At 43.5% G+C, this 10,470-nt stretch overlaps 1 protein-coding gene across 7 annotated transcripts in view; it reads right to left on the reverse strand.

Moving 5' to 3' along the window:
• Positions 1-6,228, reverse strand: part of LHFPL2 (LHFPL tetraspan subfamily member 2) — a 126,726-nt gene extending 120,498 nt beyond the window's left edge. For all 7 annotated transcript variants that reach the window (XR_010608686.1, XM_065662307.1, XM_065662304.1 and 4 more), the window contains exon 1: positions 6,038-6,228. The gene's annotated coding sequence lies outside the window, so the exon portion shown is untranslated. The remainder of the gene's footprint in view (positions 1-6,037) is intronic.
• Between the last annotated feature and the right edge of the window lie 4,242 nt (positions 6,229-10,470).

A 10,470-nucleotide genomic window follows, 5' to 3' on the forward strand; every position in this document is an offset into this window, starting at 1 on the left:
GCAGGAAGGTGTTTAGGGCCATCGTCAAGAAAGCAGGGCTCCATCAGGTATAATGGTTACTTGGGAAAACAAACACCATCACTCAAAATGCCCCCAGACCTCCTTCTTCCCCTAGCTTTATATGCACAGAATAATGTCATATGGCATGGGATACCCCTGTGGCCAGTTAGAGTCAGCTGTACTGGCTGTGTTCCCTCCAACTTCCTGTGCACCTCCAACCTTACTGGCAAGGCAGCACAAGTAAAAGCTGAAAAGTCCTTGACTTAGAGTAAGCACTGCTCAGCAACAACAGAAACATCACTGCGTTATCAACATTAGTCTCATCCTAAATCCAAAACACAGCACTGTACCAGCTACTAGGATGAAAATTAACTCTATCCCAGCTGACACAAGGACATTATTAAAATCTAGATATCTGACAAACTGTACCCTTAACTGCAGCACCTTCTCTTTTACAGGTACTTTATTGCAGGAACAGTAGTTGTATTTACAGCACCACATACACACCACCTACTTAACATTTCATGAAAACAGTCCACCACCCTAAATCTGAAAATATTTTTTGTTACACCTTTTCCTCCACAAAATTCCTTTTTGCACAGGACATATCAAAGCAATACACACACACTGAAAGACAAAACAAGAGTATGTAACCATTAAAATAAAGCTTCTCTCAAATGCATTCACCAGAATATAAAACTTGGCGCATTAGCACCACCATGCACTTTAGCGATGAGGTCAGGTTTTGACAAAGGAAAGTTCAATGAAAACTCTAAAAAACCTGTTTACAATGATCCCAGACATAAGCCTTTGCAAGCTGCAATTCACTGACCTATGTAAACTGATTTGGCTTTCAGATAATCTCCTACTGAATACTATTGCAAAATCTATAAACACAGATGGCACCAACTGGCACCCTATCTGCAATCTCAGTATAAGATCAAATAGAGACTGAATTTATCCTCCCACATCACAGGTGATTCTTTCCAAAGACGTTTAAGGGATTATGCCTGGAAGCTGAACCAAGAAAGTTCTGCCACAGCTACCCAAAGTCTCAGCAACCTGAGAAGCCACACTGCTTGAACTAAGCTGGTTCAAAAACTGCATAGCTTTTAATAAGACAATGCAACATTCAATTCAGACCAGGCCCAAAGTGTAATTACTACAACTACCCTGTTAGCCATTTCTATTAGAAGTAAACTTACAAGATTTTTTCTAAAGCACTATAACAGAAGAACCCACTCAGGATGAAAAAGAATCCTGCAAGATGAAAAGGCCAACAATCTACAATCAAACCCTAAAATACGTATCAGTTTTACTATTAAGGCTTTTTATATGACTTTCTCTACAAAACTTACTGTTATTCATCTGAAACAGTGACAGCATTAATAATGCTTATTATTAATAACTGGTAAATTGTCATAAACTATGTATGAGAATACATACAATGTATGCAATGTCAGGTGTTAACAAACATGAAAATCAATTAGTGAACTCTAAAGCCAATTCAAACTCAAGTCATTTTCACTGGTAAGCCGTTAGATACCACGTATAAAACATGAATCTAACGATACCTCCACAGTCTTCAAGATATTAAGACAGTACTAAAAGTAATTTGAAATGGAGACACCAGTGACAAACGAGGCTGTGCAGCTGCTTCAGCAATATTGTTTCGTTAATCCTTTCTGAGCACTAGAAACGCTATAAAGGTAAAAATGAAAAGATCTGAAAATCAGCTGAAAGTCAGACTTTCTTTGCATCTGGGTGCATTTATTATAGTCTTCTCACTGGGTGGAACACAGTATGATGTTTTCACAAAGATATTTTTTCTCTTTTTACAGTGTTTCATTTTCATGGTTTATCATTTAGCTTCCATGCTTTCACTATGGGCCCCAGGAAACACCAGCCAGCAACATTTAAGCCAAAATAAGAAATGTTTTCAGGAATAAATACTGCTGCAGCATTCTGCTCACGCAGCTATGTCTTAAACATTCTGGATCCTCCTGTGAAGTGCTCACATCCAACTTTACTATACAGCTCCAAGCTGAGGCAGTATGATTATGAGAAGCAAAAGACAAGGAAAACTGCAGAAATTAACCTTCACCAACAGACTGATGTATTTTTTTAGTTATATATACTCAGTCAGAAACTGAATGCTATTGAATGTGCGAACACAACAGTCTGAATATTTTCTGCTGTGATATATATGTGCTCAGCCATGGAAAATATAATTGCCTAGTTGTCACATGCATTCCCTGAGTTCACAATTTCAGATATATTCCTGATCCACCATGTAGATCAGGCACATATGCAGTCATTTGCTTGCTTTTGCAGCAAATTTATAATTGAATTATTTTCTCATTGTGGGTTTTGTTTTTTTTGGAATTACTTTCCACAAAACTATCTTCTAGGAAAATATTTCTAGGAAAATTCTCTGATTAACTGGTGTTGAAATGCTTATCTGTGGTTTATGTCTGATCTCCTAAAATCTAAGCATACGGAGAAACAAAAGCAATTATAAAAATTTAATATCTCAAATCAGCACTAAAATATTTTCCAAAATGCATTAACTACTTTCAATAATATAACAGAAAAATGACTCAAACTATTTGCTTTACTTAAAAGACTGTTCAAAAATAAAATAATAAAACTTTTACACACCTTTCAGAGTATCTGACCATACCTCCTCAGGAATTTTGAAAGACAAGTGATAACGTTATTTTTTATCTGGTCCTTAAAAAGGCAATACATTCAGCTTAATTCCAGTTTATCTGTATGTAGGAAGGTGATTTTAGAAGAACACACCCTGTTAGTTCCACCTTTCCAGAGCAGATTTTAGGCACCATGACCTGGAAGAATCCTGTCAATTTTTGTGAAAGCTATAAAACCAGGAGGGAAATACAATGCAAGCAAAAGTCTTTGGCATCATTTTAACAGACTTGTCAGATACAATCACATCAGCAATTGTCTCTGCATCAAAGAAAGGACTCTGAGAGCCAGTAACACCTTCCAGCCACTCACCACCTCTGCCCTTTTTCCCAAGTGAGTTCAGAATGTTGACACCACAAATGATTCATCCCCTAGGCAGAAAGCAGAGAAATGGGAACTACCGTGGGGGAAGGGAGGCCCTGAAAACAGAGGGAAGAGGCAAATGGAGAGATACAGAAGGCCGCTGTTCATGGGAAAATAAGGAACGAGGGCACAAAACGGCTTCTCTCATTGCCAAAAGCCACCAGCAGTTCAGAAGTTGATCTTTGCTCTTCTCCCTGCAGATGGGATGGTGCAAAGGGTCAGCCAACAAGAGGAACCGTTTGTGCTTGTGCCTGTGCATAAACACACGTGTGTGTAGGAAGCAAGGACAGTTAGGGACAGCAGAGCAGCCATCCTCACTGCCCTACAAGCTTCACCAAACAGCTCTGGGTTGCTGGATGTCCCCTCAGTCGGGGTGTTCCTATGTGAAGAAACTGCTTCCTTTTCATCTTGTAACAAGTTATCTTTTAAGAGGCTGAGGGTGAAATTCCTAGAAGCTGGTTGTTGCCTTCAGTGAATAACCAGGACTCTCACTCCAGTTAGGAGCTGCCATTCGGTGTTCAAGATGTCCCCTTATTTTCAGAACTACTCTTTTACTGGGGAGCCCTTCAACTGGTACTCCAACTGTGTAACAAACGAGAAGCTTCTGGAAATACAAATTCTGATAAAGAACTGTGTACTTCGTATCACTCAGGAAAATAGTGATGTGGTTTTCTTTTCATGTAATGATTATTTAAACAGTAATGTCTACACCATACACAAAACAAAACACTGGGTTTCTTGCCTGGTGCCAGCTATATAGTCACCTGCAGTCCAACTTGGTTCTGCTGATGCAATAGCATATAGCACTTAATATGTCATTGTCCTACTGTATTACGGAACACCACAAGCAATTTTCACAGCTACAAGCTAGAACATGAAAAATTACTGGCTTCCTTTCAGCCTTAGCCAGCAGTGTTCCCGTTCCAAATTTACCAGCAAAGCACACTCAAGAGTGACTGAGAAAATGTGGAAGAATATGGTTTGATTAAAAAGGTAAAAAAAATAAAAAGACCTACGACACTCTTATACAGAAATGCTGTACCCAGTCCCAGTGATTTATACTCTTAAAAGCAAATGACATTACTATTAGTTGCCTGACATGTGGGTACATCATCTCGCAAGCATTTCCCAGAATGCTTAATAAAAACAGCAGATTAACTAAAAAAAGATAAAGTGGGCAATTTCTCAGATACTGATTAAACCCATGCCATGACCCAGACAGAGGAAACCTGTGAAGAAGGCTGTGATGTGATTAAAGCTGGAGTGGCTGAAACTAGCGTATGCAGTGAAAATTGAGGAATGCTTCCATGAAAACTGTGTCTGAGATAAAACCCTCTCAATAACAACTGCCCTAACAGAGCAGACTGTTGGTCTGTCTGTGTCCTGCAACTAACAATGGGTGGAAAGGAGAAGAAAGTGACAGAGATTAATTGGGATTGTATATTTGTAAAATGCTTTATTCAGAAAAATTAAGTGGAACACTGACTTTAGTGTCACTGACACTTTGTAATAAGCCACTTTGGGCACAGCATGTATTTAGGCCTCAGCGAGTTACAGCTCTGTAAGGTTTCCGTGACCAAAGCAAACCCCCTGAAAACAAGGGGGCTCCCTGCAGATGTAAGCTTGTGCAGCCAGAACCCGCTGCAGAACTGGGACTGAGCAGGCAGGCATTTTCATTAAGGTATCTGTAATGGTGCCTAGGAATGCTTCTCTACAAAAGCCAAACCTTTCAATTAACACATACGTTTTTTTCTAGATGAGGTCAGCTAAAGCTTTTTAATTGTTTTTAGTTATTCCTAATAACACATCTGTTTTCAGGATGCACACACACTGTCTCGTCTGCCTGCTTCTGGCTCAGTGTAAACGATGGAGCAACCCAGCTGCCCTGCCACCAGGTACTGGCAGCGCTCGCACTTGTCCGGACACAGCACTGCCAGCAGTGCTGTTTTACTTGATGTTGCTCCAACGCACCCGCAACTTCTGAATTGTGGGATCCAATCTCAGCGGAGTGTTACCGAGTTCATTTGGAGTGACGCCTGAACTACCAACAAACCTTCACAGGTAACTTGTGCCGTCTACTTCTCGCCCCTTTCTGTAAGGACCCTAAGAAACAAAATACCCTCACACACACACACAAGTCAAAAACTTAGCGCAGAAAAGCGAGAGGAAGGAAGAACACGTCGGAGAGAGAATGCGCCAAGGTGAGCTCTGAACCCTCGCTCCCCCGGTCAGCTCGCCGAGGACGCGAGCGTCCCCGACCCCACGGACTGGGCTGCAGGTGCCGAGGCCGCGGCTGCAGGCCGGGCCGGGGCCACCTCGCCCCCGGCTCCCTCCTCTCACCACGCCTCGCCTCCCGCACGAAGCCGCCCCGGGACCGCTCCCGGCGGGCGGCGCCCCCGCCGTTCCGCCCGCCTCGGGCCCGGGTCCCCGCCCCACTCCTCGCGGCGCTCGCCGCACAAACGGAATGGGAGAAAGCGTTGGCAGCCCCCCGCCGCCTCCCCGCGGCCAGCAGCGGACGCCCCGACGGCAGCCGCGGCCGCTCAGTGCTGCGTACGTGTGCCTGGGGCACCCCTCCCCGCGGGCGGAGGAGCCGCGTCCCGCCGGGGACAGCACACCGCGGCTGGCGGAATCTCCGCACCGGAGGGAGTGAGGGGAAGCGCGGGGAGGCAGCCCGGCGGCTCCGGGCGCCCCGCGGGGAAGGGGCCAGCGGGTGCCTCCCGCCTCCCCGCTTCGCTGGCGGACGCTGGGCGGCTCTCGAAGCGCCACGGCCCCGTCTGCGCCGTTACCTCCGCGGCGTGCCCCGTACCCTCCTCGCCCCCCGGCCCGTCCTGCGGCTAAAAGCCCCTACCCGAGGAGAACTACAGCCCGGCCGCCGCACGGGCAATGAATGGAAACGCGTCCAGCCCTCCTTGTCCTCCCTCCCTCCCTCCCCCTCACAACTTCGGTGGGGCCGCCGCCCCCTCACCTCGGCCTGGCAGTGGCGGCTCCTCCTCGCTGGGGCTTTGCTCCCGTCGCAGCCTCCGGCCCGCGCCCCGCCGGGCTCACCCTCCCGCGCTCCCGCCACGACCATGCACCGAGGGAGGAGGAACAGGATCCCGGCGAGCGCCGACCCGGCCGCCCCCAGCCGGAGGAAGGGAGTGAGCGAAGCAGGGAGACGCGGCGAGGGGCGGGGAGGGATGGGACGCGGCCGCCCTGCCCTGCCCAGGTCCGGCCCCCTCATACTGACGTCCCCCGCGCTCACACCGACGGCCGCGGCGGGGTGCCTGCGCCCGGGGCCCGGCAGGAGCCAGGCGGGACTGGGGAGGCCCCGTCCGCGCCGCTCTTGGCCCCGCCGGCAGCCGCAGCGGGCACCGGCTCCTCGCAGGGTCGGGCTGGTGTGCTCCCGGTCAGCACCACAGCCGTCGCAGCGGCTGGCCCAAGGGAGAGCTCCAGCAAACAGCCCGGATAATTGCAGGGCCCCCCCATCCTGGAGGTTTAAATAACCAGCGGTCCTTCCTCGGCCTCGCGCCACGGACCCGCTAAGAACCGGCGTTATCAGGCCCGGTATTAACCACCCCCATTCCAGCACCTGTGACCTTGTTGTGGAGGGTGCACTGAATGAAAGCAAGAGCGGTAAACATCAACCCACCCGATTTGCAAACATTCCTCTCAGTCTAGACCTTCTGGGGGAAAAAAAAAAACCAAACAAAACCAAAACAAACAAACAAACAAACAAAAAAAAAAACCAAACCCAACACAATTTACTTTGCAAGAAAATGTCTCCAAAATTGTCTGTAAAGCTTCTGTTTTCAAATCTTTTCATCTGAGACTATATGATTTCCCACCAATCTCCCTTTAAAATCCCAGTTAACACTCTTCCAGTTTAAAAGCAGCACTCTGATGAGCTGGGCTTTTCAAGAACTTTGTAATTTTTAGTGTTTTAAGATATCTAATGCTAAGCACATATGTACCTACTAGTATCAATACCCATTTAAAGCATCCACAGAGAAAATTACGGTTTAAGCTCAGACATGTCTCCACATGCCTCCGCTATTCTCTGCAGTTGAGCCCTTGTGTAATACGCTGATTGTTGCAAGTGGATGACAGGTGTCTAACTTCATACATCTCTTCTCAGTGTCAGCTTCACTTGCTAGATGGGAACTGGCTGTTGCAGTAGATAAAACCAAACACTAAGTGGGTCAATAAAATAAATCACTCAGGGTATCTCAGGGACATAAATGAAGTGTTACACCAATGCAAAACTTGATTTGCTGCAGCTAAAGCTGTCCTACTCATGGGAAAAAATAAGGAGCTGTCTTTTGACAGCTATCACAATGGTGTCTTTCATGAGCACTGTGTTTCCTTGAATCTATGGTTTCGGACTCTATTATTATTACGCTCTGATGATACAGACAGATCAATGCAGGCTGGTCCTTCCGACAGCTTGGGACTCTGAGGTCTTCAGCTGCGCAAGGGCATGCTCTATCTGAACTGGTCCAGTTGCTGGATTTGTGCCTTTATAATTAGTGTCTGCTACTCAGAAGACCTAAAATCAGTTAATGTTTTCCTAGGTATGTAGGTTTAAGGGGAAGGAACAAGCACAAAAAGCAAGAATTATGTTCCTGTGGCGGAAAGCATTAGAAACATGCACAGCTATCTACAGCTACTGAAAATAAAGCATATACTTTCATGGCTGATTATTGTACAAACTTCTATCTTTTTGTTACTTTCCCCCCTTTTCTCTGGATAAGTCAATAAATTAAACATTCTAAAAGGGCTTTATTAGAGACATTTTTGTTTGTTTCCATTAGACTCTGAAAATTAATTTTCTAAAAAATAAGGGTGTCTTTCTAAAGCTGAACTCTCTGTGGCTTTCAAGAGCAGCGACTTTAACATACAATAGGAGACAACTCAATGAGCCTGTCCAAAAATAAACATCTCTTTAAAGAATATTTTAACCCTGGAGACTTTGCACGAATAGAGTAGTCACAATTTTACTTGATAATACAAAATTAACATAACAGATATATTAATTTTCAAAAAGCTATGAGACTTTTTGAATTCCAGTTTTTGAGCTAGTGTTCATAACAGATGACTCTACCGCTTTTGCATCAGTGTTTTCTGAAACAGCTAAATGTTTCATGCTGTTTCAAAAGGACGTGTTAGAACCATGATAGTCTATCAATAATATGAAACCAAAAAGCATAAAACCTGCATTGGAAATACTGTTGTAGCAAAGATCAGTTTTCTCACTGATCATCTATTAAGTCCTGAAAAGATGAGCAAAGTGCCTATTGATTTAATAAAACTTACCTAGAATGAAAGGAAATTATTATTAATGCATTCCTGCTATATTAATTATGAAGTTTGCTTCTAAACGTAGACACCCATGTGTGTCTGAATTACATGGAAGTTTTGCTGCCCTTAACAGATAGGTTAAAGAGTAATCTTGTGATGGTTGCTGAGGTAGGGGATACAGTGGCAGTAGCAGCCTCTTCCTCCTCTTCTACTGACTGTTTGGAAATGTTTGCTATTTAAAAATACACAGCAGAAACAGTTACACAAGAAGAGTTACATAGTCCTGCTATCAATTAGCACTTCTGTGCAGCTTAGCCATTGGATAAAGTAATTATTAATGAGAATAATGACACCAGGTAATAAGAAAATGATAACCTACAGAATGCTATGATAAAGTTTTTAAGAAGCTGGTTATAGACTCACAACAACCATGGCTTTGAACATGCAATTTGGGCCATAGGGTAGTCCAACCCCATCAGGTGCTAACTGGTCCTCAGCGCAGCTTGTTACAGGTACTTTTTATCATACTATCCTGGATCCAGAAACTTGTGTGGCAAGCTTTGTGCATCAAGTTGTGGGGCTGAATGAGTTTGCAGGTTAGAAAACCAGTAATGAGCAGGCAGTTTTACTAGGAGGTAGGAGGCGGCACTCTGAAATCCCCTAATTTGGCCCTGAAGGCCAGGGCTTGGGACCCAGACAGATCTAAGCATAGCATATCGTTTTCTTAATTTGAAATGCTTATTTATTTGGAATTGGTGTGAGGAACTTGGTATTTCCTTCTATTGAAGTAGTGAGGTTTTAATTCTAGCTAATTATGATATTGGCTTTGATGTGCAGCTCTAAACATTTTCATTTTGATTATATGAAGTCCCACTGCACAAACAAATAACTCATCACCAGAACTTAGCACATATGCATTATACAAACAGGAAACGGAGACGTCAAACAAGCACACTTTGGATTTAGTGATACATGAGATGGAAAAGATGATATAATAGTTTTTCCTCTTGCTCATAGATCTTCCCAAGTATTAACTTCATAGGCATTCATTTGTTTAGACAGTTTTCCCCCCTAAACATTGGTTTACTCGTAACCCCATACAGTGATACCAGACATCACTTTGATTGATCAATTTAAATTGCCCACAGACTGCAGACTGTTAGAATGAAGGATTATTTTACCCTGAAATTTCCTGAAGTTCACCTGAACAAATACAGTCTTGGATGTGGCCCAGAAAACATTCTCTAAAGGTTAGAAGAATAGAATATAGACAGGGCAGACAAAACAGGACAGCGGGAGGTACAACCAAAGAGGCTACCACATCCAAGTAACTAGCAAATAACATATAGGTTGGAAAGCAAAACAGATACTGTTTGTCTCAAAATGAAGCTCTCACTTAGTCTGTGAATAGTCACTGGAATCCATTAAAAATGTTGGAGAAGATACAAAAATGTCTATATGGAGCTTACAAAAAGCTATAAATGAACAAAGGGAATATCATGTACGCATAATGCAATTAAGAACTAGTTAGACTAAACAGCAAATCAGTCTCAGCTTTATAAGCTTCAGATACATTCATACTAGATTTGTTCCCTGATTGTATTTACTTTCCTTTTGTGGTTTTGGGGTTTGCTTTTTTTTTTTGGTTTTTTTTTTTTTGTTTGTTTGTTTGTTTTTTTTTTTGTTGTTGTTGTAGGTGGCTGCTGTTCCAAAACCTTCTCTCTGTGAAATACTGGAATAAATTTCAGTATGAGATGAATGATCTGAGTATAGAAACACATGGGGAAGAATTTTATTGGAGAAAAATAATGTTGGAATAACAATACAAAAATTGGAACTTGTTCTATGAACTCCAATGAAAATGGAAAGAGAGGAGTTAAGAATACAGAAGATGGTGGGAAATACACAAAAAAGAGTACTCAGCTCAGAGTCAGGGGGAACTGAGTGAACAGATGAGAGTTATTTTATTGTGGTTTGTTCTTCTACCCCAAAGAAAAGTAAGATGTAAAACATCAGCTGAGATAAATCTCCAAGGAAATGTATCTTTCTCATGTAATGCTTGTTTTTGTTTTCAGCTTCAGAAATCTCAGTTCCTGTAAGCAGTTAGTTATGACATTTAAT

Source organism: Lathamus discolor, chromosome Z, assembly GCF_037157495.1.
Source record: "Lathamus discolor isolate bLatDis1 chromosome Z, bLatDis1.hap1, whole genome shotgun sequence".
Lineage (NCBI taxonomy): Eukaryota > Metazoa > Chordata > Aves > Psittaciformes > Psittacidae > Lathamus > Lathamus discolor.